Raw genomic sequence first — 26,216 nt, 5'->3', positions numbered from 1 at the left:
AAGAATACAGAAAAAATGAGGAAAGAGAAAAATAATACTGTTTTTGTAAACAACATAATGGTGCATCACATGAAAGCGAGTATCAAGACAAAAACTATGTGCAATAGAATAACCTTCAAAGTTGTACAAGGTCAGGAACGTAAGATTTACTTGGAATACTTCTAATCATTCTACATATGTGGTCTACATTATATATACAAGAATACCTTATTGACAAGTTTATATAACATTTCAGTGTCCTCTATTGGCAAGAACACATTGCTCAACTTTGTGAATCATTTTTAGTGACATTCACTAGTGTTTTCTATTCGCTATTATTATTTTTTTATACTTTTAACAGTGTCTCATTAAAAGAGATCCAAAGATGATCAGTTTGAAAATCTTGGAGCCCATTTTACGGATTCATACGTTCCAGTTAATTTCTTTGCAAACATGTCATCTAAGTAATTTTTCACTGCACTACAATTATTATTTAGTTGCATAAGAAACGGCCGATTCATAACAGTAACTTTAAACAAACATAATTTTCTCTAAATAAAACTTATTGACTAAAGTATGCATCATTGTAACCGTCATATTCTGTCAAAAAATGACGAGTTTTTCGATTACGCTATGGTAAATACTGAATTTTTTGGTTGTTCACCTTCCTCGTTTATTAGATTATCATCTATATTTTGGGGCTTTTTCTACCATTGAGTACTAGCGTGTTTATTTACTACCACATTTTGACCAACCATCACATAATGTTTTCATCAATATGTTTATTTTTTCGCTCATATAAACAGAACACACGTCGGTCACATTGACCGATGTTATAATAAATTTCATCTAAACACACTTAGTATCTGCCAAATCAGCTTTCAGCAATCTCCTTTGTACAGTTAATAAAACAAGTAACCAGTTTGTCAGATAGCAGACCTTATTAACTCATCGTATGAAATGTTATTTTCATAATCATTCTAAATTCGATCAAAGAAGATGGTTACTATTGATTTATTGTGATTAGTAGACTGCGGATTTTATGAATTTATGGAAAAAATGTAGTGGAGAAAATTTAAGACTCTGAAGAGATTACAAAAATTTAAGGACGTCGATATATTATTTTCAACTCTAGAAAACCTTCAAAGTCAGCAAAATATTTTTTATTGAACTCCTGTCTCTTGCAATAAATACAAACAATTTTTATTTTGCATAAAAATCCGCGGTCTAGTCATTCGATTGCGGATTTTATGCATTTATGACAAAAACGAGAAGCTGTACATAATTTGAAACAGTAGGCAGATGAAAAGAATTATAGAATTTGAATGTATTAATTTCGATCTAGTAAAATTATTAAAAGCAGAAAGAAACTCCTGAGTAGCCCATATTTCTTGCAACGGATGCAAACAATTTTTATTTTGCATAAAGATCCGCAGTCTAATTATCACTTTAGTACGTTATAAATATCTCATAAAAGTATCGAATAAAAGCTTGAAAAATTGTAAACTGATGTGACTAAACAGCGTGACCCCGGCTTATCAATTGTCACGCATTTTCAACGTCGGTTATCGAATTTTTTACGCTTGTGGTAGAAGTGATAACTGCAATACCGAAGATGGCACTAACAAATTAAATATACACTACAACCATGAATGTAACTCCTTGGATACATTAAATTTGATTGAACTATGAACTTGTGTGCTAATTCCATTTTAATTCTCAGATCATAGATGCCGTGAAAAGTGAAACCAATTGAACTACTATACAATGCAGTAGACCATTCAAATGTGTCGTTAACCGACCTTGATTGTGTGTCATAAAACGGGCTCAATAAGCTTAACATAGTGTACGATATCGACTTTTAGCTCCGGGCCGAGATCCAAGTTTCATAATAGTCCAATTAAATCTATATGCAATTGCATAAGCAGAGTTTAACTACCCCGTTAGTTATATCCGATCTTGTTTCTTAATGCACGATCAGTACAACAAATACCTGTATTGCAAGGTTGTCCCATAATCATTCGAGTATAGCATTCGAAGATATCTGTTTAATTGTAACCCTCCCAATTTGCAAGAAAGAGAAAAGAGAAAACAAAAAACTACAGAGTAAATTTTACGATAATTGTGGTTTTGTCATTTTTTCAGTGGTATTAACAATACATAGCACTTTTAATCTACATAAAGCTAAAGAGGGTGTCCGATTTATGTAGTATTAATTTTTGTATAGAGAAAAACTATTCAGACTGCTAACCCTGACAACATACTTCATACTTCAAGCTCATTGAAATCAGCGAGGTCGTCCGTTTTGTTAATAATTACCAGAATCGATATTTTGTATTAAAAAGGGAAAGAAATTTTGTCCTTAACTCCTTGCCCTACAATATCGAGTCAGACTCCTGATTTATCATTGTACTATTTTTTGAACGAAATTATCATAGTTCAAATATTGATAATTTCTCGAGAATCGGGAATTTAGTGTTAAAATACTTTGTAGATCCACTGTACTTCATTAACTTCCATTAAACCGAAATGAAATTCTACTGTATGTGGTCGATATACATATAGCCTTTGGAGAAAACGTAGGCATACAATAAATATAATCTTTCTTTTTTGTCTATAAATTTCTGAACGATGAAGAATTTTGAATAACTGTAACCACAAAATAAATAATAGTAGTGCACGGGATTAAACTACCATTTGTACCAGCGATTCACTAGCAAAACTAAGTTCGTTGATCAGCAGATAATTAAATACCTTGATACGGTGGTACATCTGTTGACATGGGCAACTAATTTCTCTGGTAAACTACAAAGCAGTGCTTATGATATGTCACGTTATGATAATAATGTTGAATGAGACTGTGAAATGCCTGAAAATATTAAGTAATCCTTTTCAGTAGAAAGATAGTGCTTCATCATTGACAATGTTGACGAAAATCTATACCATGCATCGTCCGATAAAAGTTGTGTAAAACTTTTTAAAAAGTTTTATTTGATTTTTGTTTCATCTACTCTGTGTGTAGTAAGCGAGAACACAAATATAGTTATTGCGTAATGATTATACCAGGTCATCTGAAAGTTATAAGCCAGGAATATTCAAATCTACCGTTTTATCTACTACTAAATGTCATACAGAAAAATACGGCGAACGGAAAAGAAAGAAAAACAGATAGTCTAAGCGTCGATCCTCAGTTCCTCTTTCATTTTCAATCGCTATACTTCTCTACGTTTGGCGCACTGCAGTAAATTCTCGATATATGTCGCCAAGGCCTGGATGGTAAATGTCGCGGAATTATCCCCACTATCGCGGGATATACCCCGTGAGGGGTCGAGAAGCTCGAGAGACCTCGGTCGCCGAAGAGTGTAAGTAATACGGGTCAGGTATATCGGTGTGAGACAAGGAGACCACTACTAATCCAATAAGAAAACTTCTTTATTTTTCATTATTTTTTTAGGGGACTTTCACCAACATATTCGTGGCATTTTTCGGATTTACTTGTGTAATGAAAACTTGAAACTTATTATAAAAGTTACTTCTCATTACAATTATTATATTAATAGAAAATTAGTGTAAATATCATTGGAATGATATCATATTTTGTATCATTTTCATTAAAAAAATGCCACGAATATGTTGGAGAAAGTTCCATAAAAAAAATAATGGAAATTGGAGAAGTTTTCCTGTTTGAGTAGTAGTGGTCTCCTGGTCTCACACCGATATACCTGACCCGTATTACTTACACTCTTTGGCGACCGAGGTCTCTCGAGCTTCTCGACCCCTCACGGGGTATACCCCGCGATAGTGGGGATAATTCCGCGACATTTACCATCCAGGCCTTGGCGACATATATCGAGAATTTACTGCAGTGCGCCAAACGTACAGAAGTATAGCGATTGAAAATGAAAGAGGAACTGAGGATCGACGCTTAGACTATCTGTTTTTCTTTCTTTTCCGTTCGCCGTAAATACCTTTCATGCGCAAAAATTTAATCGCTCATTACACGAGTAAATATAATCGCAATTATATCGTGTTTGGTGTCATTTGAATGAGAGAAACGAGACGAATACGATGGTAAAAGTTTCATTAAAAAAAAATAAAAAATTAGAAAAAGTTGCAATCTTTTACATTTTGCTAGCATTAGTGTGAGTTCTACCGATATTCGATCCCTCGCTGGCTCCATCGTCGAGCGTGCTTACCGCTAGACTGATTCCAAGGGGGATCCCTCCAGTGGTGGGGGATAACATTTTGACGGTTACGGTAGAGAACTTTGCGAGACTTACGGAAATAATACTGTATTTCACTCGGTCTCGGTATGACCCACTGTCGTTCTTCCATCATTTATTTCGGCCAATAGCAACAATGCGTCCGATGGTAGGGAAGCCTGGATAGAGTGAACCTATATTCTTTACCTAGCCATTGTCTGACGGATGAACACTGCATTATCCAACTTCCTAACAGCTCCTCGATTTCGCATCGAATTTGTCTGTGCTTCACAACTAATGTCCTAGTAGCTTTCTGACTTTGCGTTAGGTTCAATGTCGCCAGGTCAGGGGAATTGATTCAAAAGTAAGGGGAATATAGTTAGCCCCTCTCTTCCATTTTTTATATATCCTTCCCTTTTTGTAATACAACAATAAATCTGGAATTACGTGAGTAATAGCTGTGCAACAACAGGAGAAGATATGTTTTGGTCGTTGGTCATTTTCGAGATGCAGTTACGTTAGTGCTAGCTAGATGCATCGAAATTAAATGTTATTATGATTTCAAATTGAGTGTTTTGCATCTGACTTTCATTTCTAATTGTTATCGATTGCATACGCGGTCACGCACAACATATACAACCAAAGAATCAAACTGTTTACTCGTATCTAAAAAGTAATTCATATATAGAATTACCCAGTCTGAACGGTCAATACTATTTTAAAAATATATAATATTATCACGTGAAAGCAAAAATCAGAAATAATAAAAAAAAATTAATTAATTAATTGATTTTTTTTATATACATAAGTGTTTTTCATCATTCAATGTACCTTAGCGTTTAAATTCTCATCAGAACATCTTAGAAGAAAGCGATTAAAACCATTAAAATCGATTATAGTCAGACCTTTGTGCCACGACAAATGAATTTTTGTCGAGTGATTCATTAAAGCGTTGTCTTCAAGAAGTACACTTAATAGCCGAACACAATTCTGTTAATAGTCTGACAGCGCAAAGTCGAGAAGAGGAAGGAAGAGATGCGGAGCCGGGACATTTCTGATCTATATTAAAATTGTTTATTCAGACGTCAGAGTATTAACTGTGCTAGACTTTTATCTTGGTACATTTAAATGCAAATATTTATGCAGTAGAAATTTACAATTCGTCGATAACAATACAGCATTCATTTATACAAAGTATAGTAGAACCCCGGTTATCCGCACTAAACAAAGAAACATGAGTGTTCGAATAGTACACGAGTTATTGTAGAAATTATTTACTTTAGCGATTGCTCACCGATTTCGATGACCTTAAAATATATTGTTATGGTTCACTATTTTGAACATCTTTCTCCTATACATGTTATCACCGCGCGACCTTAGGTTTTGAGATATTTATTAAAAATTGTTAAGTCTACTACAGGGAACTCCGCCATTTTAAATGAAATTTGGTTAGGTCTGGGTTAGATTTTTCGAGAAGGGGTTGCAAGGGGGCGGGGTGGAGCCCTAAGGCGGTACATGTATAGGAGAAAGTTATTTAGAATGTTGACCTTGACAACATATTTCAACGTCATAAAAATTGGCGAGAATCGCTAAAGAAAAGAATTAATTGGAAATCGTGAATATGTTCTCGAAATTTCTACATTAGGAAGTCTTATAGTATTGTCGCTGTACTGAATCATGCTTTGTGCCGACTGAAGCATAGTCATACTTTCTACAATAAGCAAAGGGTTGGTTAGTGTGTTTTCCATTCTCAGAAGAGAAATTAGAAAAATTCTAATCGAAATGCACGCAGAGAAATTTCTCCGTACGTAACACAACTGATTCGTACGTCGATTTTCGCCAGCATATTGTTAAGTTAATTAAAATCAATCAATCAAAATCGTTAACTAAAATTGTTACATTTTTTAATTAAAAACTTTAACCAAGTCAAGAAGATGCAATGATCGCACATTTGAGATACTCTCATGTGATCTATTCAAGAGTGAGCAACATTTTCAAAGTGAAGAAATTCGCAACATGATAAACTCCGCCGGGAGCACCGCGGCTGCGATTGGCAATTTAGATTAACTTCTAAATCTTCAATCACGATAGAGGAGTTACGCTTTTACGTAATTTGTGTTATCATGGATGGAAAATTAGATCTTTTTACGTCATACACTTTTGACGTAGAAAAATATTGACGTTTTTACACAATTATATTGATAAATACCTTATCGCTGTGATTCTAGAAAGGAATAGCTATATGTCCCACCTAACTCTTCCACCCTTAATAACTTTATTACTTATACAGATACAAAAAAATGTTTTGAGAGAAAGTTATCGTGTTTGGAGGGAGACATAAGTATGCGTGGGTGAAGGTCATCTCAAGGCCATATTTACTGTGATCTCACGCAATATAATGTTTTTATAAATGGAATGACCTATCTTTTGTATATTGAATCGATGGAGTATCAAATTCTACGTACTAATGTATTGACCTTTATATGGCTTAAGGGGGCCGGCAGGGTTTGAAATCCATATACGTATGCATGGGTCAAAACCTTTTCAAACTATCGCTTCAATATTGCAATGAGCAGTTTAGAAGTGGTCAATTGTGTTTCCTAAAAGTCCAATCTATGTCTGTATAGAGCCCAAATTGCGAATTTCTACCTCATCGTGGAGTAATTTGTAATATTCGGCAGAAAATTCGAATTCTGAAGCAAGTATGACGTCACAAGATGGCTGCCGCTGAGAGATTCTCTTAATTTCGCGAGATTTAGTGTTCGTATCGAAAAAAGGGCTCTATACAGACATAGCAAAGACATATACAAACACGGTGGTATGCATTTTTAATTGATTACTTACTTATTTAAGACGTAAAATGTCTAGAAAAAAGGCATAGCGTAACATAGCGTGACAGTCAAGGCCAAATGCCTGCCGGCCCCCTTAAGTCTAGTAGTCGATTCTAGTAGTAGATACCGTTTGTATAAGGTCACAGACGAGCTATCTTGCGACGCAATGCCACTTGTGCGATGCCACGGACGTAGTATCCCGCGACACGATACCGTTTGTGAGATGCCACAGACGAAATATCTTGCGTGCTTCATTATCAGATTCATTGTGGCAGTGGGAATATTCCACTATTGTTGATTTATGAAATTCTTCTAAGTTTCGGACAATGGAATGTCATCGTCACTTGAATTTTTTCTGTTACTATCCGTATCACTATCGCTATCACTTATAATACGATTTCGTAATTGTGGCATCGTGGCCCACTCCCGTGAACAGCTAAATGGGCACTGATTGACACAACATAGAAGCAAGCTAAGTGACCCCAGACGGAGCAACAACAGAAGCTGCGTGTTTACTCGTCTGTGGCATCGCACGAACAGCAATGCGTCGCGAGATGACACGTCTGTGACCTTATACAAACAGTATCAACGTCGTGGACATAACACATCCGTGGGAGCGAAGCAGTTAATGTACATAGTTAACAGAACTACCTCCACTCTAACACTAGCGGTTCCCATTCCATGTTTTCATTGCATTCTCAGGATAAGATATCATAGATACGTGGAAATATTTTTTGATGACAACAAGAATGTTTTTATAATTTAGATAACGTTTTTCAAAACATGAGGGAAATCAGAGTTATTACATATAAGTTGATTTCATGCTCTTGAAATAAAAATGAGTAAGTGAAAATTGATATAGTAAACACATCAGTAGAATTTAAACATATCATCATGTTATTAATAATTTATTAAAATTGTTAAAAAAAGAAATAACATTCAATGCAACTTCTATTGCTTGCAAGTAATGCGGATTATCGTCATTTTACAAGAAGATGTGCAGTCTAGTTTGCCGTCTAGTTCAATCGTGTTTTATAATCGGATAATGTTCAACGGTGCCTCTAAGACTTGTAGTAATAATTCAATAGCTTATGAAAAGAGAAGATTTTATATTAAATTTCAAGCCTTTATTGTTGTGTCATTAAAATGATTAACCAATATTTACTTTTATTAGAAAAGTATGAAATATACAACAAGAATGTAATTGTAAAGGTGGAAAAGCCCAATGAATTGGATTGCCTAAAAGTATCTAAAAATTCATTTTAACTAAATAGATCATTTGAACTTTTTCACTATCCTGCCAAAGCTGCTACATGCGTCACTATAACGTCACAGTATTAAGGAAACTCATAAATAGATTTTTCTAGCCGCAAGAAATTTTAATCAATGAAACATCTTAGCGATAGCATTTATCCGCATAGATAGTATTTTGCAGAGATTTATTACATTCTGTATACACATAACAAATATACTGTTCCCCTGACTCTTTATCCGTGAACGCCATTGCATAACACAACAATCTTTTTAAATTGCTACAAAAACTACAGAGATTGTTTAATAAACATTAATAAATATATCAAGTAGTAATTAATGTTTAGGGTAGCTAGATTTAAAATATAGAATATTAATAAAATATAATAGCGTCCAAACATTACATGAAATTATACTATTTCGAAGAACTTAATTAATTGATAACAAAATATGAATACGTATTGAATGTAATTCTTGGATCAGCATATGCAATAAACATCGGATTTTAAATAAAAGGTGACAAGAACGTCAAAGTTCATCGGTAACGTAAATATAGTTCCGAAGTGCAAAACAAAATTAGAAATTACAATTATTAAAAACTGTTTCCTCGCACAGCTATTAATGGTTGCATATTTCCATGCGACTGTATGCCTCCCTACTCTTGAACAGAATAAAATGAGTGAATGTTCTTCACAGAATGAAATGTTCAGAAAATTGTAGTATGCGATCTCGTATAGATAAATGCTTTTTGATGCTCGAAATAGCGAGAAAGTCATTGTGCATCAATTACGCAGTCACTGAACGTCTGCCGTATAATCTTCCGAACTATTGACCTCTGAACCTTGTTGCAGACACCGCTGCTTTTTGTATTACTTAATATAGTCGTGAAAGAATGCGACACATATACAGGGTGAATTCGATAAAGCAGGACACCTAAATATCTCCGTTACTTTTCGTTGTACAAAAAAACCTCGTAGGACAAAGTTACACTGTTTGAAGAGCCACATATAAGGGAAAAAAATTTCAAGGTCATTTTTGTGAGATTTCAAGGTTATCGATGTTTTTTTAAATGGAATGATATATTTTCGTTAACGTAATGTTGTAGCTGACAAAATAACGAAATCATGCATGTAACACAATATGACCTTCAAATGACCTTCAACCCAGAAAAATGGTATAAATAAAATTCAACGTGTAAGATTCATTTGATGTATTTCTGTTACGCCAAATGTACAAAAATATTCCCTTGAGCTGCTATACATTTATTCGGCCGTGAAGTTACAGAACGTACTGCTGTGTAATTCATTTCTGAGGAAATCGACGCACAAGCCTGGACGATTCTTTCTTTCATGTCGTCTATAGTCGTTGGTGGTTCACTATAAACATCGTCTTTCAGTTTTCCCCATAGATAAAAATCAAGGGGTGTAAGGTCTGGTGAGCGAGCTGGCCATAATACGGGTCCGTTACGTCCAATCCAACGATTTGGAAACTTGTTATTTAAGAATTGTGTTACGACACGGGAAGAATGGGCCGTACATCCGTCATGTTGATACCACATATTTTCACGAATGTTCAAGGGTGTATTTTCCAGGAGAATTGGTAACGATTCTCGTAAAAATGCAATGTATTTTTCTGCATTTAATGTTCCGGTAATAAAGTGAGGCCCAATTATTTGGTTATCTAAAATTCCGCACCAAACATTGACGGACCATGGTCTGTGTTTGTCGACTGTCCGTAACCACCGCGGATTTTCAGATGACCAATAATGCAGGTTTTTTAAATTTATTTGCCCGTGATTTGTAAACGAAGCTTCATCGGTAAATAATACTTGATTAAAAAATGCTCTATCGTTTATCAATTGTCTCAATCCCCGCTGGCAAAAGTTTACACGATTTACAAAGTCTCTACCATGAAGTTCTTGATGAATTGATAGGTGAAAGGGGTGAAATTTGTGTTCCTGGAGTATTTGCACTACACATTTTTGACTAATGCCACTTCCTCGTGCGATTTGCCTCGTACTAGCATGAGGGTTTGTATTCACTGCTGCCAGAACATTAATTGTGTTTGCTTCATTCCTTACAGTCCTCACCTTTATACGTTTTTTATTTTCGACACTACCGGTTTCACGGAATTTATTTATCAAATTGGAGTAAACGGAAACTGATGGACAATTACGATTAGGAAATCGGTCCTTGTACAACTGCACGGCTTCTCTTAAACACTGTCGACTTTCTCCATAAATGAAAATCATATCAATCTTATCTTCCTTCGAGTAACGCATTGTGAAACATTCATCGATAAACTGATCGAGAAATCTTAGAAACTGTGGAAATCTGATAACAAGAAGATCTTCTGAGTAATTAGTAGTGGATAAACACGATTCTGTACGAACGTATAGGTGAAGGTATATCATAATTGTCCTCCTGTCAACACCGAATCTGTTATTATGTTATGTATTGCGATACATTTGAATGTATAACAGCTCAAGGGATGTATTTTTGAACATTTGGCGTAACAGAAATACATCAAATGAATCTTACACGTTGAATTTTATTTATACCATTTTTCTGGGTTGAAGGTCATTTGAAAGACATATTGTGTTACATGCATGAATTCGTTATTTTGTCAGCTACAACATTACGTTAACGAAAATATATCATTCCATTTAAAAAAACATCGATAACCTTGAAATCTCATAAAAATTACCTTGTAACTTTGTGTAACTTTGTCCTACGAAGTTTTTTTGTAGAACGAAAAGTAACGGAGATATTTAGGTGTCCTGCTTTATCGAATTCACCCTGTATAGTAACGTATTCAATGTCATAATGCAATGATCATCCTTTTAGAGAAAAATGGTAATCTCCAATACGATCCATTTATAATCAAGCAATTACTTCTCGTCCTTCTTCGTATACAGGTTGATTCAGCTAAGTGTGCCAACCAGTACCGCCAAGGCAAGACTTGTGTCCCCACTGTAACTTCCCCTTCTATCGCGCTATTCCCCACATTTCCGCCACGGCCCGTTCACGTGACGCATTTCGCCTGTCGTGCAAACTACGGTACTGGCAGAGAGAGGGTGACTTTTCTCCTCAATTCGTGCTACCTCCCCTCATCTGGCGACTATGTTAACGAGGGCAGAGACAGGGGAAAACGAAGGCATTCTGAAAGTAACCTTGCGAGAGACAATAGAACGTGATAAAGAGCCTATCGAGTATTGAGCAAGCGATTATCTAGCGAGTCTTTAATGTATTTTAATAAACTATTTTAAAACTTGAGAGTTTCAATTCCTACCAGAGCAACACGTAGGATTTCTATAAATTAATCCCTGCAGATATATAGTAGTAAAAGCATCTATTGTATCACTTGTAATAATAAAGAGAACAGATTTGGAATATTAATAATACTGGAGTACTAAACTGATAATGTGCTGCATATATGAATAATTCAATAAGTGTTTTGCAGTATTGTATAACGTAAAACTAATCTCCATATTTTAAAAGAGCTGCATTAAGCGACTGCGTAATTGGCACGTAAAGTAAAGGTGAATGTGCAAAATACAGTAAAATAAGAACTCTAATGAAGAATGTTTGGATTTTTTATTGAAGAGAGTAGGTAGATAAATCACTGGAAAGTGAAAGAATTTTGTGGAATTAACTCTATAAAAATAAAATAAATATAGACTCTTCCATTCACACAATACTTACTGTTATCAGTAGACATCGGATTTTATACATTTATGACAAAAATGAGTATATAAATGCAATTTAAAACAGTGAGAGGATTAGAAGACATTACGAGTATTAATAAATTATGTTCACTACATTGAAATTATTTATATTTAGCTCCTGTATCTTGCAATTGATGCACAAATGTTTTATTTTGCATAAAGATCCGCAGTCTAGTTATCAGGTAGTAGAAATAAACGCTTCCAAAGTACGTAAGTGGTATAAAAATAGTACAATAGTACATGGTGATTTTTAGAGACACATTTGAAAAAGTTTGTTTCATTTTATACATAAATAAAAGAGGAAAATTGAAATAAAAATGCTGTAGGTAAGATCTCCAGAGTATCGAACTGATCCTCCTAAAAATAAAATCGAAACAAAACTATTTAAATGAGAGTTCTAAAAATGTAGGAAAGTGGAGCTACCAGTTATTTTGTCTCGAAAATAAAAATTTTTGTCAACGTATACAGTACAAGTTCATTTTATTTGGTTGCAGCAAATGTATTTGACCACACGTATTTTACATTAATCCACTTTTGATTTCATATGAAATTCACATAGGTTAAAATAATCGATTTTTCATTTGTTGACATAACATCAATCATCTAACTATTCTAGCTAATGTATTCTGCTAGTGCATTTGAAATGTTACAGTTCTGTTGTAACTTCTCGTGTTTGTAGTTTTTAATATAACCGTTTTAATGTAACAGATTAAGATTCAGCGATAACAATGCTTATCTTAATGACGCGCTAAAATAGAATTTTAGTCTATAGCTATTTTTGTCCTGAATTTGTTCTGAACAAGTGCGCAATGTTTGTCAAATATCTCATTGGACACCTGTTCGATTCTAAACAGATTACGCATACGTTTGCTAACGATCAAAGAATGTCCCAACAGAACGTACCTTTATTTTTTACATAGTGTCATATAAATGACTAATAATAAGCTAATTATTGCTCTCTGCAATAATTTCATCATTGTTTTAAACGAATGTATGATTCTACACTTCGCGACAACACTACATATAAGACACTACATATAACTTTATTCTTATTCTTATTCTATATTCTTTTTCTTATGCACTATGTGTAATAATTTTTCTTGAGAAGACTTTCTTCAATGCCATATTGTGATTAATATTCATTCTTCCATCATTCTTCTTAAACATTAATAATTATTATTTTGTTTTCGTCCCCACTTCTGTTTTGTGTTTAGCTAGATCGTACACGCGTTTGGGCTAAACTTCACCTTAGGGAATCACAAATTTTGGATTTTTTTCATACCAACATGGCGGTGTTCTTACACGCATAACTTTTAAACCAGTGAATTCCTAACATTAAAACTTGGATTTTTGGCATTTACTCGTCAAAATCCACAGGATTACATTTTATAGAATCCAAAATTTGTAGTCCCCTAAGGTAAAGTTTAACCCGCGTTTGTGTTATCCCGTAATTTTTCAATATACGAAATAGTTTTCTCATCACGAATGCAATTGTGCGAATAATCATTTTTCTCGACTTCCAACCACACCCTGTTCTAATAGGTTATGGGCCCAGGAGCATAATCGGCAGCTACAATCGATCGCACACGAACATTGCGAACGCGTCGCATCGACCGGTTTTAAAACGTGATAGTCCGTCATTGCCGTCGTTGGAAGCGAATAGGCGCGCGAGTGATTTAAAATGGCTCAAGCAAACGCTTATCATCCGATGCAGATTGAACCTCTATCGAAAGAAAATTATGATACTTGGAACATCTAGGTCGAGGATCTGCTAACAAGAAATGAAACGTGGTCGTATATTTGTGGAAACAAATCTATAGCCGAAGTGGTTGGACAAGGGGATGAAGCTCGAAGAGCAATGGTTCTATGGATCGAAGAGGATCGAATGACTAAATCAGATCTCACCCTCACGGTGAGCTCGTTGCACTTAAAGCACATACGGAACTGCGAGATATCACAAAACATATGGGCAAAGGTAGAGTCCACATTGAGAGTGTCAAACACGGACCAATCAGGGTGTGACAAAAGCAGATGGACTCCGGCACGGTAGCAGGTCCTGCTGAGCGTGACGTTCACATTGGCCGAGCCTAGCTCATAACTCCTTGACAAAGCCCCAGAGAACATTTTCTCAAAGGAAAAAGTTTCTTCAAACGACCTCAGAAATTACCCCTTTCAAGGAAATACAATATTCTTGGAACACCCTGTATACATCGTAAACTTCTACGCGGAAAGCGACGCTCCTACAGCAATTGATCTCGCAGAGAATATACGAAGGTGATGATGTGCGGGATTATCTATCGCGATTCATGTACGTCATCATCAAGCTGCAGCGGATGGACATTGACATCAACGGTAACAAGTTAACAGTGACCCTGCTTCATAGTCTACCGAGCAGTTACGATACCTTCTGCCGTGCTATGCTGATGCTTTGCTGAACATTGAAAAAATAATGGGTAAGATCATCGAAGAAAGCTTCGCCAGGCAGCATAGAAAGGATGAAAACGTCGCCGGTGCCATGTTTGCAAGGCAGCGACACCACGGGACAAGAACCACTTCAAACGGCATCGATCGGAATCGCGACAAGAACGGCGCAACCACAAATCAATGAAAAATCATGAAGTGTGAATATTGTGGCGAAACAGAGCAAAGAAGCGCTAAAAGTTTTAAAAAGAAGAAATCGAACATGTGCTTCATTCCCCAAGGGCGAAAAACGCACAACCTCACTTTTGGAAGTTGTAGAAATGGTCATTTGTGGTCCATTAGCACATATTTCATTAAAAAAACCGCAGGCAATCTTCCAAAAACTGATATAGAGGGAAAGACAAGTCATTTTAATGACTCATTGTCATTGTTATCAGTTTTAGTTTCGTTCGTTTTTATACAGATTTGTTCGGTTTTATACCATAGTGTCTTATAGTATTGTCACGGAGTGCAATGAAAATAATAACCTTTAGATTTAGTGAACACATTTGCAAATATCGTTGAAAAATACTGCGTAAAGAATGTTTATCTCACGGATTCATATATCTTTTATCTATTGAAATGTACAAAGTCACCAAATGTTCGTGAGTAGACTGAATTTTTATGCAAAATACAAATTATGTGCATCTATTTAAACAAACAGGGGCCAAATAGACAATTCTTTCTTTCTTTAATCATTCCAACAATTCAAAAATAATATATAATATATTAACTTTGAACCACTCATTTTATGCTATTTATGCGTAATAATACACGACGTGATCGGCAATAAGTAGGAGAAAATTTAAATGACGATCCTTCATGACAGTATACGACAAAAATTAAGAGTAAACAAATTGCAACTTAGACTTTGTCTACATCGTTGCCGAGTATCTTGTATATAGCTTACTTATGTTCATTTCTGTGTATAACTCTGTAATGACTTTAAGTGTGGAGTTGAAATAATTGTACTAAAATACAGTAGTTGACGGTGAAATTAATTATGAATGCTAGAAAATGTCGGAGAAATGGATAAATTAATTCAGTGTCTCATCATAGGCATATAAATTTTCATTAGGTTTTCATAGGGGTAGCTACCCTTGATAGAAGAACTTTGCGTTAAGACTATTCGTAGTTTCTATACAATATGTCTACGTTAAATTAAAATTAAAATTAGTCCACGTTGACGTTGTTAAGTTTGAATTTCAATTAAAACGTGTGCGTCACATCACTGCTGCACAGGGTACACGTGGAGGAGGAAACGTGCAAAATAATCCCAAGTATTGATCCGACAGCAATGTAACATCAGAAACCGCTGTACGAAAACACCATGAAACTGTCTTTTCTTTTGTGATTGTGATTATATACGGTGGATCCAAAAGTATTTGAACACTAAAGTTTTTATTCTCGAGAAATTGTCGATATTTAAACCGTGATAATTTTGCTAAACAAAATAATACAACAATATACCTGGACTCATTTTAACTATTATTCGTCTTAACTCTGCCTATAGCCTTAAGTAGGGAGCAACTTATGCAAAGTATTAATCACGCTTTTGGAAACTTAAAAAATCAGAACACGTTACCGAGATGTCATGCATCTGTAAGTAGGCAGTTTCAGCAATTCTGTAATTGATGAAATCAAATTTTGTCCATGAAAAATTTTCTTTGTATTTTTCAATGAACTTTGTAGCTTTTAAATGCGGTGTAGCCATTCTTTACAAAAACAATGTGCGTTGTTCGTTGCGTGACGAATTGTATTATGGACGTAGCAGCATACGTACGCAGTGGATTTTTCGACTTGATTTTTTCGAAAATTAAGCAGTATTAAGCACTTATTCACTATTTTTTTCTCAATTTTTCATAAAGATTCACCTGATGCCTGCTTGTACATATTGTTCGGTCAGACCCTGTATACGAAATCTCTGGTTTTATAACGCTAATGTTAGGAAATATTTTGATTAACACTGGATTTACGGGGCCAGTCAAAATGCCGAGTTCTAATATTTTTAATTTACGATTATTGAGATTGTAAGCATGTACCCATGAGGAATTAATCAACAAATTTATTTCTTTGGGTATACAGTTTTCTTTTGATATAAGACGCTGGCTCGGGACGGCTTTTGACGTATTGCAGATAGAATATGACATACCCTCTCGTTCTGGCACTAACAATAAGCAGTGTCGAGCGGACAACTTCAGTAGAAGAAGTGGGGATAGAGATTTTCTTGTTGCGAAAAGAACACCGTCGTCTCATATTGAAAGAAAACTGCATGATACTATAATAAGTACACATATTATGGATAGAGTGGCGAACAATTTGGATAGATACATTCTTGTCATTTTCATGAAATAATATAAAATAGTTGCTTCTAATACTCCGTAAATCTAGTGTTAAAGTAGGGTATACAGGGTGATTCAGCTAAGACGGCCACCTTAATTGCTTGTAAACTATTTGGCAGGTCAAAATATCATTGAAACGAAAGTTGTATAGTTTTAAGAGTAGTTTACAATGTAATAATTTGTTTTCATTCTGTTTTATTTTTTCAGCGAGATATGAAGGCCATTTTATGATATAATTCAGGTGGCACACTTACCTAAATCAGCCTGTACAAGTCCATAAAATAATTAAGGTTTAATCTTCATTTTTTAACACGTTAAGTGCCAAATATCATTCTCAGAGATTCTTACAAAATCAGAGTAATTTAAATAAAGAAAGCGAAACTAGAAATTTTAAATGTACTATAGGAGATGCTGTTTTAACCCTTTTGAATTCTAAAGATCTTAATAAAATTCGGTTCATCTGGATATGTCACAATAAAAATGAATGTCTAAACCTAGTCAAAAATCACTGCTGTAGTTAACGTGTTAAAGAATTTTCTTAATGAATTTAAGCAAAGACCAATCCCAGTTTAAACAATTTCCAACTCCTTCAAATTATTAAGAAAAGTCTAATGATAACATTCTTGCATTTCTCAGCGATGTCATGTTATAAATCCATTAAACGAGATTCGATATAACGGGAAGTCGTATCAATCTTTAGTGTTAAAAGCATCGTAATGATTGAAAAAGCTGAAACGTCAGTTTTATGAGTGCCCGAGATGAACTTGTGCCAACAAAGGGAATATAGATAGTCGTAGAAGTTACATCACATTATTTCTATTAGGTCGTCCAAAAAATTCCAGGTCGTTACTGTTCTTTTTCTCGAAAATGTCGCAAAAAACTATGAAAGGAGAGCTTCGAAATTGGAGCATTCTTACAAAAATATGTTTGTAGGAAAAAGAATGAAAATTTTGTATAACTGTAAAGAAATTTGTTTAACACTCAGTTGATATAATGACATGTTAACAAATATAAGCTAACCGCAATAGCTAGTTAATTAATGCTCAATATTTGAAACAAAATTAATATTTGAATGTAGTACAACAAATTTTCTAATTGCCTAACAATCACAAAATCAACCATCTTAACGATTGCGGGTCTCAACGATACCAACTAACGGTTCAAAATAAAACAAAACTGTGAAAATAAATAGAAACTAGAAGTGTTTGTAACATAAAGTGGAACATACGATACCCTTCTAAGCATCGAAACGATGCGAACATTTCAAGCCACCTAATGTACAGGGTGTCAAGAAATTACATATAATGACCGCTACAGTGTGATTCTGCATTTTAGGATCGGCGAAGATTTATTAACAAAGTTTGGTGCAAAATTAACCGTGACCAATTTTTTCAAGGTCAAAAATTTTTCTATTGCATCCTATTGTACTCGTCGCGAAGTACGAAGGCTTAAAGGAACTATAGGTTTCAAGTGAACCGTTCTCATAAAAAACAACTTTAAATTTTCGTAAACTATTTTATTTCATGTGTCTACAGGGTGTCCCAAAATGGTATAAACGCGAAGGGGAAGATTCTATATGAGAAAATAAGTCGGTAATATACAATAAATTCTTTTTATGTGACGCGTTGTTTTCGAGAAAAATGACTTTAAAGATCCACCAAGTTCGCGTGCCTAGCGTTCTTAAGAAGTAGAATTGGTTGGACATGAACAGACGCGTCAGACAATTCCTATTCAATAGCACGCGTCTTCGCCGAATTTTCAAACTCAAATTTCTTGAATAGGAGGAAGCAAATGAAAAAAAGTTGTTCTATATTATCTCATGTAAAATCACCCCCTCCACGTTTACACCATCTTGTGACACCCTGTAGACATATGGAATAAAATAGTTTACGAAACTTTAAAGTTGTTTTCTAAGAGAACAGTTCATAACCCATGCTTCCTTTGAGAAGTTTGTTCCCTTGAATTAGTAAAACACGATACAATCATAAAAATTTGACGTTGAAAAAGTCGGTCAAGATCAATTTTGCACCGAACTTTTTTAGCAGATCTTCGTCGATTCTAAGGTGTAGAATCATTTCTTGACACCGTGTACATATGTATACCCCCGAAAAAGGAGCTTCAGCCTGATCGATACTTCAAATAGGGAAGTACTAGTAGCTCTAGTAGCCTTTGTAGTTCGAGATGAAACTTCGCATGACATAAACTGAAACTATTAAATGGACAATACACAAATTTTCTAAAAAAATGAACCGATAAATATTCTCGTCATGAAGAGATGGCAATGTTTTGTGTTATGACGAGTATTAGAAAATAATTATTATCATTGACTATTTAAATTAATATTTAATTATGCTTTGAGGCAGAAATGAAATAAAAATATACAAAAAATTGAAAATATTTAGTTTTTGCGACAAAACGTAGAAGTGTACGATACTTTAAAAAATCAGACTGCACAGCTAAGAGGTTAAATGATCGTCCTTAGTTTTGTTCTCCATTTCATTTCCACTAGCTGTCACTTATTTATTCTATTCTTTAGATTGAACGTGTATGCCACAATAAAAAGATTTAAGTTGTCAGAACAATACATGTTGAAAAGGATAAGAAATTTTCAACAACACTTGTGGCATATGCGTCTATTTGTTCACCAATAATTTCTAAGTAATTTGTGCTATTTATTTTTTCACCAGTTAAGTCTCCCATATTAATACCATTCTCCCATAATAACTAATATCGGACGAAATCAATACGTCGCCATCTTCCATTTTGCAAAAATAAAAATTTGTTGCTCCCGTCTAAAATCATGATCATAATTGTGACTATCATTGATCTAACAAGTTGTAAATTGATTCTCTTTCCGTAAATGTGATTCTTGAGCATTCAAACAGACTGTGTGCAGTAGCAACAGTTTTTTGCAAATATCTCGGAAACGAAGGTCATCCGGCGGTAAGTAACATGTATAAGAAAAAGTTGTTCAGAATGATGACCTTAACAGCATATTTCAAGATCATTAAAATCGCTGGTTTGGTCGGTTAGAAATCGGACTTTGTGTAGTAACAACAGTTTTTGCGAATACATATCTCGGAATCGAAGGTCGTCCGGCGGTAACATGTATAGAAAAAGTTGTTCAGAATGATGACCTCAATAACATATTTCAAGGTCATTGAAATTGGCGAGGAATCCACTATCGTAAATAATTACCGAAAAATATATTTTTACCAGTTTTTATTATAAAACTTTAAAATATGTAAGATATGCTATCTTTTGTCTCGGAGAGAGAGAGAGAGAGAGAGTGCACACACTGCTAGAGATAATATTCTGAAATGCGTATGCATAAGCTTTCGTGCCTTCTGATGACTGATAACTTGTGCTCAGCGGCTTTATTACTTAATAAATTGTACATATATATGATTGTATATACGATGTTATCTTCCCAATTCGGAAGAGCGCACGAAATTAAGTGCAAGCGGTAAGGCGCGACAAGCACATTGTACAATTGTAGATGTCCTATCATTGATTCAACGTCATTGGGCTCGAAACTGAAACATCTCGAGCTACAGAAGCAGGGTTCGTGCTGACAATGACAATGAGCTTCGTACGATAGTTTCCAATACTGATCCACAGACAGGTAATAAAAAAAGTATAGGTTTGGTTAACCTTTGCAGATGCTTTGACGATTTCAAGGAACTAGTGACCAAAGCTATTCAAATCTTTCATTGTGTCAACATTGATAAACATTGATTAATATAAATATTAGATTATTGCAAAAGTCTGTGTCCGACTTGAAAGTAAAAGAAAATAACAGTTTTATTAACCAATTCTATAGTCACCACCATTTTCTAAACTTGTCTCCCAACGTTTTACAAGTTGGTTTTTCTTCAAAAAAGGTCTTGAATTCTCTGAAAATCGAGCACGAATTTTTGTAGTCATTCAAAGAACTAAAAAAAGTAACTGGAGATGTTTGCAACCATATATCAAAATGGACGCAAGTGTCGCTATGCGAGGGTTAATAGAGACTGTGAAAGCACCTACTTCATTTTGCTTTACTTCAACAAGCTCAAATTACTATGCATAACATTATCATTTGCAGCAAAAATATTAAATGCAACATTTTATAAATGTATTGTGCATACGAGATTCCATTTTTCCATTGTCTTCATTATTATATCCAATAACTACTTCTATTTGACTAAGGAAATGTGTCAAAATGATATGTATGTATCCCGGATTCACTCTATTTCTATAGCATTATTACAGCCATGCAGGGCTCGAAATAAACTGTTTGAATTTATAAGTTTCGTTCAACAGAATATTTGCTCCTGTGGAATTTTTAAGAAAAGAATGGTTTCCTTTTGGGAACTTTTTCAAAAATATTCTCATGAAACAGTATGATCTATGCATTGAAAGTTACATAGAAACAAATTTTTTGATAACGTTTAATAAAAATGTTGCTACAAAATAATAAAAACACTGAATTATTATGTGCTAGAATTATTTAACCATATTATGTAATGTTATTTACAAATTAAAGAAAAAATATAATTCAAATTAAAAATATTACTTAATTTGAAACCCTTTCAGATAATATACATTCCAACAAAATTACGTTTACACAAATATACTACGACAAACATTAATTTTTAAAAGTGGGCAAAGAATTATGTCACCCATATATGATCAACACGTGTAAAAATCAACTAACGACAGACTATAACTTGAGGAAAGTCAAACTCAATGATTTATACAAGCAGTTTCCAAAAATGAGGATATAAATCCTTGAACAGCTATTATACTTCTATATTACTATGCAACTATTTCGTGAAGTACACATCATAAATCGAGTAATAACCTAAACTACATTAATGTCAAAAAATTCTGCCGAAAAAATGTTATGAAATTTGATGAATGCAAAAAGTTTTTGAGCTCGATGACGTTACATACATGTATAATAGTAATATTCCAACGCGTGTCGCATTTGATAACTATGTGTCATATGAATATGGTACACGTGTACATTAGCACCGTTGCTGTTCATGCTTAGTCTCGCGCGTACGAATTCCGAGTCAAGTGAGTAGCATTGTATAACTAATATCTTATGTAAAGCAATTTTTTAATCTGCATGAAATTTTGCATTAAAACGGTTTTCTATAATTTGGTCATATTAAGAATTTTTCTGTGCCAATCGGGAACTCAAAAATGTAGGGTAAAAAATTCGATTTGTGCGAAATCAAAGCCTCGGACAAGACACTTTTCTTTCACGTTTCCGACTTATTAATTTTATTTTCCTGATAGAATTGATATAAATCTGTACAACATATTTTTTAAAAATGTGTTTTTACGTGATCTAGTAAACTAATTCTTCTAATATCTTAAAAACACTAAAATTGTTTGGTCAAAATATCAAAAACGCAAAACTGCTTTAAGGTATTGTAATTTAATTGTATTATAGACACTGTTATTAGACACTGTTATTAATTCTAAAATCATGAGTCGAAGTTATCGTGGCTTTTTATTCTTAAACAAGATTATGAAAGAATATAGCATTATTATATAAATTGTTATGATTTCAAAAATGTATGGAGTAGAATATTCATATATTTGTGGATTGTTTTTATTTATTTTCTACCTGATTCACTCAATTTTACCAAATAAAAAAGTATGTAAATATATTGATTAAGAATTCTTTTAAAAAATTGACATTCTTAAACTGTCATTTATATCCAGAATGCAACGGAGTGTAAACAATGATATTAATATTACGAACGACAACACTTACAAAATATGTTCCTACGATTAGGAAACAGACAGAAAACCTAACTGGATGTAACAGACAAATTATATCTGCAGAGTTCATAATCGTGGAACCAGTGGTTTCAGTTTACTGCCGGTCAAATATTGATAATTGAGATAGAAATACAGACATGTAATATCAATACGTAACAATACGTCATATTATGTGTATGATTACAGATGCCATTAAACAAATGATGAGAAAAGATTAAGTAATCGATCAAACAAACAAAAAATATTAAATTCCAAGTTTTACTAATTTGAAGTTACCTAGACTTATGAATAGCTGTCTGTTAATGTGTTATATTATACATATTAACCTGTTTAAAAATCAAAATAACATATTTGAATGCCGTTGTACGAAATTACAAGAAATCATTTAAAGCCTACGGGAGCGGAATGCAGAATGCAAGTACCTAACTCGCCCCATACCTGAAAAATAGGTTGGACAAAATTAGGGTAGTACTAATGATTTTGTGCTTTGTGCTATTGATGAAAATATGTGGCGAAAGCGAAAAGAGAACGAGCGAGAAGGGAGTTGGCCCTGGATAGCTAATGTGTAGAGGTAGCCTCTAGGTGGCAGAAGCATAAATCCGCCACTGTATGTAAATACTGTATTGTATACTGTACTGTATTTCATTGTAACCTCGAAATTGCAAACCATTTTTCCTATAATGAAGTATTTGACAATTGTGAATTATTTGTTACTTTGTCTCAGAAAGTTAACGTATTCCAATTTCACGTTATGTAATCGTGCACATAAAGAATGGGTTTTAAATATGTCAAGAATGGCACGTACATTCTGATATAACATATTCATCGAATATAACATTGTAATCTTTTATTTTTATAGCTATAAGTATAAAAACATCTGAACGTTAAAGAGAGTAATTTAGTAATTTACAAATTCAATCACTTTTACATTACAAATGGTTAGCGGCTATTCAATTTAGCCCAGTATTCTAATTACTACTTGCATATTTAAAATTTTCTTATCATGCCACGAGTATTGCCAAAAATTTACATAATTGCATGCATACAACTAACTAGGTAATTTATTTGACACAGTTGCATTAAGAATGAAATGGGGGGGGGGGGTTGTCCAGTTTAATTTTACATGTCATTTTATTATGTTCTATACAACTACATATGTTATAAATCTATAAAACATTTATAAATTAATAATGTGAACAGAAATAATAAAAGCTACGAAACTACACGTGTAGACTTTGCATATAATTTCGTTTTCCACCCAAATACATAATAATGATTTCTATAATTAATTTTATTTTATCCTTACGTAAGATTTCAACATACAAGAAGAATGCTGCGAAATCAATTTATAACGAGAATTTATAAACGATCTCACAATCGTAAGTTCTTTTTAAATTTAAATTAATTCATTTCGTATAAAGTAGAATTTTAACACGAAAATCAATTTTTCTGTGTGAAAGCACAAAGTACAATAGAGATCCGCAATACGCGCGATGTGCACGCAATAGAAGTCAGTCGCCGACTGACGCATTGTCACTTGTCTTTTTGACTATATAGACGGCAAAGTTGAAGTGGTACGATAAAGAACTACACGCAAAATGCATACACACAGAGAATCTATACCGTTTGTCACAAAACAGGTTATGTAAATAACACGATTTGACATAACAAATGTGTTCATGTAATAAGAGATTATGTTGTCAAGTTAAAAAAATCCTACGCTTTCCTATATATTTTTTTTAACTTATCGTATATTGATATAGGCACTATACCTTAATACTAGCTTTACGAGACCCGTCAAATTGACGGGTTCTAATATTTTTAATTTACAAGTATTGAGATTGGAAAGATGTATCTAGGGTAAGATACCCAATTACTGTGGGGGTATCAATTACTGTGTCTATATTAATTATAATTATTTTTTAAGCATAGTGAATATTAAAAAAGAGATATTACATTTTTTTCATTAAAATCAGTTAATATATGTGTTATATATATATATATTTCTTTAAATATTCATTATGCTTTAAAAATAAGTATAATTAATATAGACATAGTAATTGATACTCCCACAGTAATTCGATCCCTTACCCTATGAGGAATTATTCAATGAATTTATTCCTTTGGGTATATATTATTAAATAAAATGGCTAAAAATTTAGATAGACACGTCCCTGTTGTTTTTATAAAGTAGTGTAATATAGTCCTTTCCAGTGCTCTTAGTGTTAATCTTGTTAACCTTCTGTACCCCTAGTGGAATATAACATTGTTCAATTAACAACTTTTTCTATTTTAATAAGTATTTAATATTTTTCTCTAGCGCTGATAATTTCACTTAGAATAGTGAACAGTAATGATTCACGAATTATAATGAAATTGTTTAGCAAATGGAAAGTTGAAGTTTGTCAGGTGATCGACATCAAAGATCACGATCTTCGACCCTACTATCTAGAACTCGCCGATCGACGTCTACAACTATCCGCCGGGTTATTATGTAAAGGTCCTAAACATCACTTGGAGGAGATGATTTAAATAGTCTCCATAAAAGTTTCTTACGTTATAATTTGAAAATCACACAGACGTGTATACAACGTATGTACCTTTACTGGAAACGTCCTTCACATCTTTTAAAATATTTCGAACCTGCAATCTCTAATCTCTACGTACTTTTTACCTTAAGCTTTCACGTGAACTAACCAAAATATTTTATAACAAATCCAAGGAAACATAATGAAACGAGGAACACATTTCTTTTAAAGCTCGATCAAAACAAAAAGTGAGTGATCGATAAACGTAATGGTAATGTTGAAATAAAAATTCGGCGCCCGCGCAATTAATCCTTGCGTCGCGGTGACAGACGTCACGTTCAAGTGACCCGTGGTCATGTAAATTCATTAGCAAGTTTTATCGCAGATGTAAAATTGTTAAGAAACGTGCACAAAGAAGGGAGGACAGATCTGCTACGGTTTCATAGCACAGTCACGAAAGCATGGATTCAGGTTTCTCAGCCAATTTTGTCTGTCACTTTTCACAACCACAAAGAATTGTCAATAATTGGTGCGACGAGAGACCGACGTGAAATTACAGCTGTCATGGTTTGGAATGAAGTCGGTGCATAGACGATCTGACACAGCGAAACGACACGAAAATATGACCAATTTCAGTCAAGAATTCATGTACTTACGTTAACGCACACCAAAGACAAGAAAGGCCAGACCCCGTCCGGCTGAAGTCTAAGCCACACTGAAGTTCTCGAGCATGTCGACCAGCTCTTACTGGCACATGCGTTCGACCTCTACAAAAATAGAGGTAAACGTGATTGGTGAACCAATCTTAGTCCGCTCGTACCATTATGCGAATTTCTATGGTTGAACGAAAATATTGCCATCTAGTGGTTATCAAGTGTAGAATTTCGTTGTCTCCACAAACTTATAAATCCATACAGACATCTCGTGCAATGGAACTTTCTGTTTGCGGCTCTGAATTACCGACAGCGTCAAAAATGCGGTAGCGCCACCATATTCAAAATATCAGAGCTTATTTGCCATCTGAACTACATTTTCAATCGTAAATTGAACCGTTTATTATGAAAGTAGGACAACTCCATTTTAAAAAGAAATTCAATTTCATAGTATTTCAGCTT

The 26,216-nt window shown here is 34.0% G+C and overlaps 1 protein-coding gene across 1 annotated transcript in view; it reads right to left on the bottom strand.

The window, feature by feature from the left end:
• The window catches only part of Pcb (Pyruvate carboxylase), a 98,835-nt gene extending 72,934 nt beyond the window's left edge, over positions 1-25,901 (bottom strand). Inside the window, exon 1 of the mRNA XM_076786632.1 lies at positions 25,758-25,901. The gene's annotated coding sequence lies outside the window, so the exon portion shown is untranslated. The remainder of the gene's footprint in view (positions 1-25,757) is intronic.
• Positions 25,902-26,216: the final 315 nt, after the last annotated feature.

The sequence above is a fragment of the Halictus rubicundus genome, chromosome 1 (genome assembly GCF_050948215.1).
Source record: "Halictus rubicundus isolate RS-2024b chromosome 1, iyHalRubi1_principal, whole genome shotgun sequence".
In the NCBI taxonomy this organism is placed as follows: Eukaryota; Metazoa; Arthropoda; class Insecta; order Hymenoptera; family Halictidae; genus Halictus; species Halictus rubicundus.
Note: the sequence above shows the minus strand (reverse complement) of the source record. Positions and strands in the feature narration are given on the sequence as shown.